The sequence below is a fragment of the Lepus europaeus genome, chromosome 12 (genome assembly GCF_033115175.1).
Source record: "Lepus europaeus isolate LE1 chromosome 12, mLepTim1.pri, whole genome shotgun sequence".
Taxonomy (NCBI): Eukaryota; Metazoa; Chordata; class Mammalia; order Lagomorpha; family Leporidae; genus Lepus; species Lepus europaeus.
The window spans coordinates 11,510,784-11,517,141 of record NC_084838.1 but is presented as its reverse complement, the minus strand read 5'-3'; positions in this window follow the sequence as shown (position 1 = coordinate 11,517,141).

Here is a 6,358-nt window from a genome sequence, read left to right as displayed (position 1 = left end):
TCCTGGCTCCTTGCTTTGGCCTGGGCCAGACCTGGCTGTTGTGACCATCTGGGGAATGACCCTGCAGATGGAAGATCTCTGTCTCTGTCTCTCCCTTTCAAGTGGATGAATGGATAAATAAGGATAAGAAAATCATTGTTTAGAGAAAAAGCAAAGAAAGGAAGCAACTCAGGGTGGATGTGGCTCTATGGGGCAGAGGGAGCCTCCTGGGGTGGAGGTTGCCTATGCGGGGGTGGGGGGCAATGTTGGTGTTGCATCTGTGGGATTTACCATCAGTCAGCTTGGCCTTCTGCCCCATGACGGACAATGGTGCCCATAGCGCCCCCATGAGGAATCATTCCAGGAAAGAGCTCAGCTGCTCCAGACCTGATACGTTCCCAGACCGTGTGGCTCGGCCGAGTCACTCTGGCTCCCAGCATCTCGGAACCCTTCTCTCCCCACTGGGCAGGCTCCAAGGCAAGTGCCCCAGGGGCTGGAGTGGGGATGTGCTCAGCCACAACACCCTTCCCTTTTCTCTGCAGCTAGGGAGCTCCCTTGACCACCTCTCGGGCTGCAGGCAAAAGCCCCTGTACCCGTGGGTCCTTGTCTGCCTGCCCTGCCTCCCTTCCCTCCTCTTGTGATAACGGCACCCCGTTTTCTTTGGGGAAACATCCCAGCTGCACCCTCAGACATGTGGGCACATGGCCAGTCAGGATCCTAACCTTTGTCAGAGCAGTTAGTTCAGGGATGACCTGGAGCAGTCAGCAGCATCCCAGGGTGGGGGTGGAGTGGGGTGGGGTGGGGCGGGGGTTTAACCTAGTGGTTAAGAGACCTGGGTTTGAGTCCCAGCTCTGGCTCCTGACTCCAGCTTCCTGCATCCTGGGAGTCAGCAGCAATGGTGCAAGAAGTGAGTCCCTGCCACTCAAGTCAGAGACCTGGATTGTGTCCCCAGCTCTGGCCCCTGCCCAGCCCTGGCTACTGCAGGCATTTGGGAATGAACAAGTGGAGGGGAGCTCTGTCTGTCTCTGTTTTTATTTTTCTCTTGTCTCAAATAAATAAATTTAAAAAACAGAAGTGTCATGCTGACACTGCAGCGTAGTGGGCTAAGCCTCTGCCTGTGGCACCGGCGTCCCATGTGGGTACCACTTTGAGTCCTGGCGGCTCCACTTCCAAACCAGCTCTCTGCTATGGGCTGGGAAAGCAGTAGAACATGGCCCAAGTGCTTGGGCCCCTGCACTCGTGTGGGAGACTCAGAAGAAGCTCCTGGCTCCTGGCTTCGGATCAGCACAGCTCTGGCCATTGTGGCCAACTGGGGAGTGAACCAGCGGATAGAGGACCTCTCTCTGTGTTTCTCCTTCTGTCTGTAACTCTACCTCTCAAATAAATAAATAAAATCTTAAAAAAAAAAAAAAAGAAAGAAAACCAGAAGTGTTCCAGGAACTTTTCTTGGGACTCCCAGGAGAGAGGCATTCTCTTCCCTATGTGACGGGGGCACAAGGACAGGGCGGGCCTGGAGCTGCCTGGATCCTCTGTCACGTCACTGGAGGACATTTGCCTGAAAGTGAAGCCAAGGAGAGGAGGAGATGAGAAGGAGAGAGAGGAAACCTGATACCGGATGCAGCCGCTCCTGTCCTCGGTTTTGGAGAGATTGTGCTTTCCCCTCCTTTTGCCAAAATCAGTTGGAATCGAATGTCTGTCACTTGCAATGGAACTCATTCAGGGGCTTAGAAAAAACCTGCGTCAAAAGGTTCCCGCGCACACCAAAGGGGAAGATGATGTCAGAATGTTTTTCTAAACTGCGGATGGCTGAAGACGGTAAGTTAATAACAAGGCATTCGAGCGGGAACACATTCCACGCGAGTGACGAGTCGGCCGGTTCTGTCCGAGAGGCTCCAGGAAACACGCGCTTACGTCTCTCCCCCGGGACTCACAGAGCTGTTCGCCAGAGTGGATCCCTGCCCCTTAAATCGGCAGCTCCGCAGCTGCAGGTTCTCAGCCAAGGCCAAGGCGTCAGGTGCTTCTCAGGGGATTTACTCCCAAGTCGGTCGCTTTGCAGTGGGCCACAGAGGGACACAGAGGCAAGACACCTGGCCCGCTGGAGCGCGTCTCTGCTTGCCCTGGGTCTCCAGTTCTGTCACCTGCTGGGGCTGGCTTGGACCTTCCCTTGGGAGCTCCTTGCTCTGATTCGCTGCGGTTCCACAGGCCCCAGAGCTCATCAGGGACTAGAACGGAAGTCTGCCCCCCTCTCCCCCTCCCCGGGAGTCTGCCGCCGTGCTTGGTTCTGGATTCTGCAGAGAAGTCACACGTCAGAAACCACAGGCACACCAGGAAGAGCCTGGCACGCACCGAAGGCTGGCCGGCCCAGTTTCCACCTCCAACGCCCTGTCCTTTGCCTGCCTGTTCCTAAGTTGAATTGCCCGACCTCCTCGGCTGCCAGAGGTGTGCACGGAGCTGTGCCTGGCTGCCGGCTCCCTTCCCGGCCTCTTCCTGCCCGGCACAGGGGCCTGAGGTGCCACGCACCACAGGGCGGCACATTCTGAGGATGCTGGAGTAGAAAGATGGGCAGAGCCTGGATTCCTGAAGGCAGGACCAAGGCACCACAGGAGGCCCCGGCCACGGCCCCTGGGAAGAGGATCCCCATCCTGTGTTTGGTTTGAGCCCCCATGTTTGGCGCTTGTGTTACATGCAGCTAAGTGCACCCCTCATGCTCTAAGCTGCCATTTGCCAGCAGCCATCCTCTCTCAGATTCTCGTTTTAATGTAATGATTTAGTTTTTTATTTGAAAGGCAGAGTGAAAGGAAGGGAGGCAGGGGAGAGATCTTCCGTCTGCTGGTTCCCTCCTAAAATGGCCACAAGCCTGCAGCCAGGAGCCTGGGACTCCATCTGGGTCTCCCGTGTGGGTGGCAGGGACACGCGTACTTGGCCATCTTCTGCTGCCTTCCCAGGCTGGTGCGCAGGAACCAGCACAGCAGACTGTAACAGGGTCTCCAGGGTGGGATGCCATCTTGGCGGCTGGCGGCTCTGCCCACCGCACCGCAATGCCTGCCTGCCTCTCCCGGATGCTCTCGAGGTGTCTTGTACAGTTTTCTGTCCCCACATCGAGGACCGCAGTGGCTGAATTGAACTCGTTATATAACTGTTAACGATAGGAGTTCGCCCAGTAATGATCTGCTGAGTGCCAGTGGTCTGACCTTTATGGCGGTCCAGGAACTAGACACGATTACTACCTTTAGTCTTACGTGCAGAAGACAGAGGGTCAGAAATGGCCAACTGGGGCTGGTAATTGTGGCACAGCAGGGTTAAACCATTGCCTGTGTGCTGTGGCGTAGTGGGCGAAGCCTCCGCCCATGGTGCCAGCATCCCATATGGTTGGCGGTTCGAGTCCCGGCTGCTCCACTTCTGATCCAGCTCCCTACTAATGCACCTGGGAGAGCAATAGAAGATGCCCCAAGTGCTTGGGCCCCTGCACCTGCATGGGAGACCCAGAAGAAGCGCCTGGCTCCTGGCTTCGGATCAGCTCAGCCCCGGCCATTGTGGCCATTTGAGGAGTGAACCAGTGGATGGAAGACCTCTTTCTCCATTTCTCCCTCTCTTTCTAAACTAAACCTTAAAAAAAGAAAAAAGCAGTGAGCAGTGACTGGGTCAGAGAGACAAAGCCAGAAAGTGGAAGCTGAACTCAGAACCCAAGCCCACCCAGCTCCAACACCCTATGTTCAGCTCTCCGCACAGGAAGGGAAACTGAGGCTCAAGAGGGAGAAGGACTTGCCTGAGCTCACCCAGAGGCTTCAGGGGGCTGCCCCTCAGGAAATCCGACCCTCTGTGTCCCCATTTCAGGGTTCCTTCCGTGACATCCTGCTTGAAGTTCAACTTGATGTCTAGGGGCTGTGGGAGCTAATGAAGGTTGCAGGCAGAGGCAGGAGGGTGAGGCTGCAGAAGCAACTCCTCTTCCTTCAACTGTCGTGGGGGTCAGGGCTGATATGCCACGGCTCCAGCAACCCTCTGAGCCACTGTGGTCCCTCAGCCAGGCCAGCGCTCTCTCCCTGGGCTCCTCTGACCCCAGCCTCTGATGTGTGATGTGTGATGGTGCGGGCATGCTGGGGAGGGTGACAGTGCTGTGACCGCTCTGCCATCCTGTGCCAATCAGATGGCACCAGCTGCCTGGTGGCAAGGTCCACGGCCAGGGGCCCTGCAGTGTAGACTCCCAGGATGAGCGTGGGGGCTCTCTGCTTACCAGTCTCCTTGCTCAGCTTCCTTGCTGTCCCTGCTAGGATTTGGGTGTTTGAAAGATTCAGGGCTGGGGATGCAAGCGAGCCCGCGACAGACGTAGCAAGGAGCTGAGTTGCAATGTCGACATCACACCGAGCAGGTTCCAGGTCTCAGCTGTACCACTCTTAGCCTGTGGCCTGCAGCAGGTCAGTTAGTTTTCCTCTTTACCAAAATGGGACAGGAGGAGAATCCACCTCCTGGGGCTGTGAGGAGTTAGGAGGACACAGCTCCTCTTGGGGCTGCCGGGAGGGTGTCAATGCCAAGGATTGTGAAACACCTGTGCCTCTCTGTTCTCAGCTTCTCCAGCCTCCCCCACATCCCCCCCTGCCCACAGCACCCCCACAGGGCACCCCTGTTCCCTACATGGTGCAGTCGGGCCTTACAGTAGGCCAAGATGGGGAGGGTGGGCACTCTTCATGAGAGCCTCCTGCTCGGGGAGGAAATGGGAGGGAGCATTGGTCAAGAGGTGGCACTGAGCTCCCCTGGGTGCCTCGTAGAGCATCTTGTCTCACCCTCACACGAACTCTTGCCAGAGTGGAAGGACATTACAAATGGGAAACTGAGGCCCACCAAGGGCTTTTAGCTGCTAAGGTCACACTGACCAGCGGGGCTGGTGGGCAGGGGGCTGGGGCTGGAAGAGAAGTTGGGTTCATTCCAGAACTTTCCTGGCTGGCTGAGAAGCCGCCTGCAGAGGTGGGGCCGGGTGGGGCTGGGGCCCGGAGTGATTCAGGTAAGAGTCAGCTCTGGATTTCCAAATAATGGGTGGGGCCCAGCCAGGGTAAGATCTGTCCAGGGGCATTCAACTCTGGGCTCTAGGGGGTGGGGGCTGGCATGAAGAGAGAGAAGCCAGCTGGATAGGGAAGGGGGTATGTGTCTTTGTCAGCATCGCTGGGAGGGGCTGAGAGCTGAAGAGGGAGCTGTAGGTATGTTGGGGATGCTGGTCAGTGGGCCCAGCTGGGGAAGGCAGGGAAACTGAGGCAGGCACTGACACTTTCGGTGGCTGTCACAGCACATGACGGATGGGCAGCCACCTTAATGAGGCTGATCCTGGATCCCCACTCGCTCCCAGAAGCTCTGTTTTCTCATGCATGCAGTTATTCATTTCTTTATTCGAGCAACCGACATCCATTGGACTGGACATCTTCCACCTGCCAGATCCTGTGCTGGGCTTTGGGGATGCCAGGAGTGACCAAGACACTCACAGCCCAATAGGAGGGAGGGTGCGACAGTGCCAGGCAGTGTGGCACTGTCGCCACCAGGGAAGGCACAGGAGCTTCCTAGTTGAGAGCAAGAGGAGGGGGCTTCCCGGGGGCCACTGGAGCTAGCCTTGCGCAGTGAGTGGAAGTCCAGCATCCTGAGGACTAGGAAACAACCCTAGACATTCAGGCTATGGGTGCTGGGGGAGGGGGCAGGGGCAGGGGCTGCTGGGCTGGGTGGACCTCACCCCATGTATGCAGCTGGGGATCCGGCCACTGATAGGTCCCAGTGCAACTCCACCTGCAGCCAGCCTCCCTCGCTGGCACTGTCACCAGCATGGCCAGGAGCCTCGTGCCCACCCCCTCTCTTCCCAGGATTCCAGCATATTGTCCCACCCTCTCTCCTGTCTCCCTCTCCTCCCACCCCACTGGAGCACTGTGCTGGAGCCCCTTCAAGTGAGATGGGCAGCGCTGCTCCCAGAGCCTGGCCATGGTGAGGGCCCCGTCACTCCACGCCAGAGCTGGCCCTGTCCCCGGAGACCCCATGTTCCGGTCATTCTGGAGTTCACACGGGGAAACAGAGGCACAGGAACTTGTCTTGGGGTCACAGCCATGGGAGAATGAGGCTTGGATGCGCTTCTCTTCCCCACGTTTGTTTCCAGCACAGGTGGCTGGGTGGCTGGGGAGGACGGTGTTGGCAGGAGCTGTGGGCGTGGTAACTGGTGCAGCCAAGGGCCCCAAGGCAGGGAGGGCCTGGCACTGGAAGGTGGGATTGTGTTCAAGCTCCTCGAGCCTGTCTTCACCCCCAGGAAGCCCCTGTTCCTTTGGGCAGCTGGCCCCAAGTCACTAGCCTTGACCCTGTTCTCTTGTCTTCTTGTCCCTTCTGGGCAGTGACCAGGGACCCCTCCAGCTGGCAT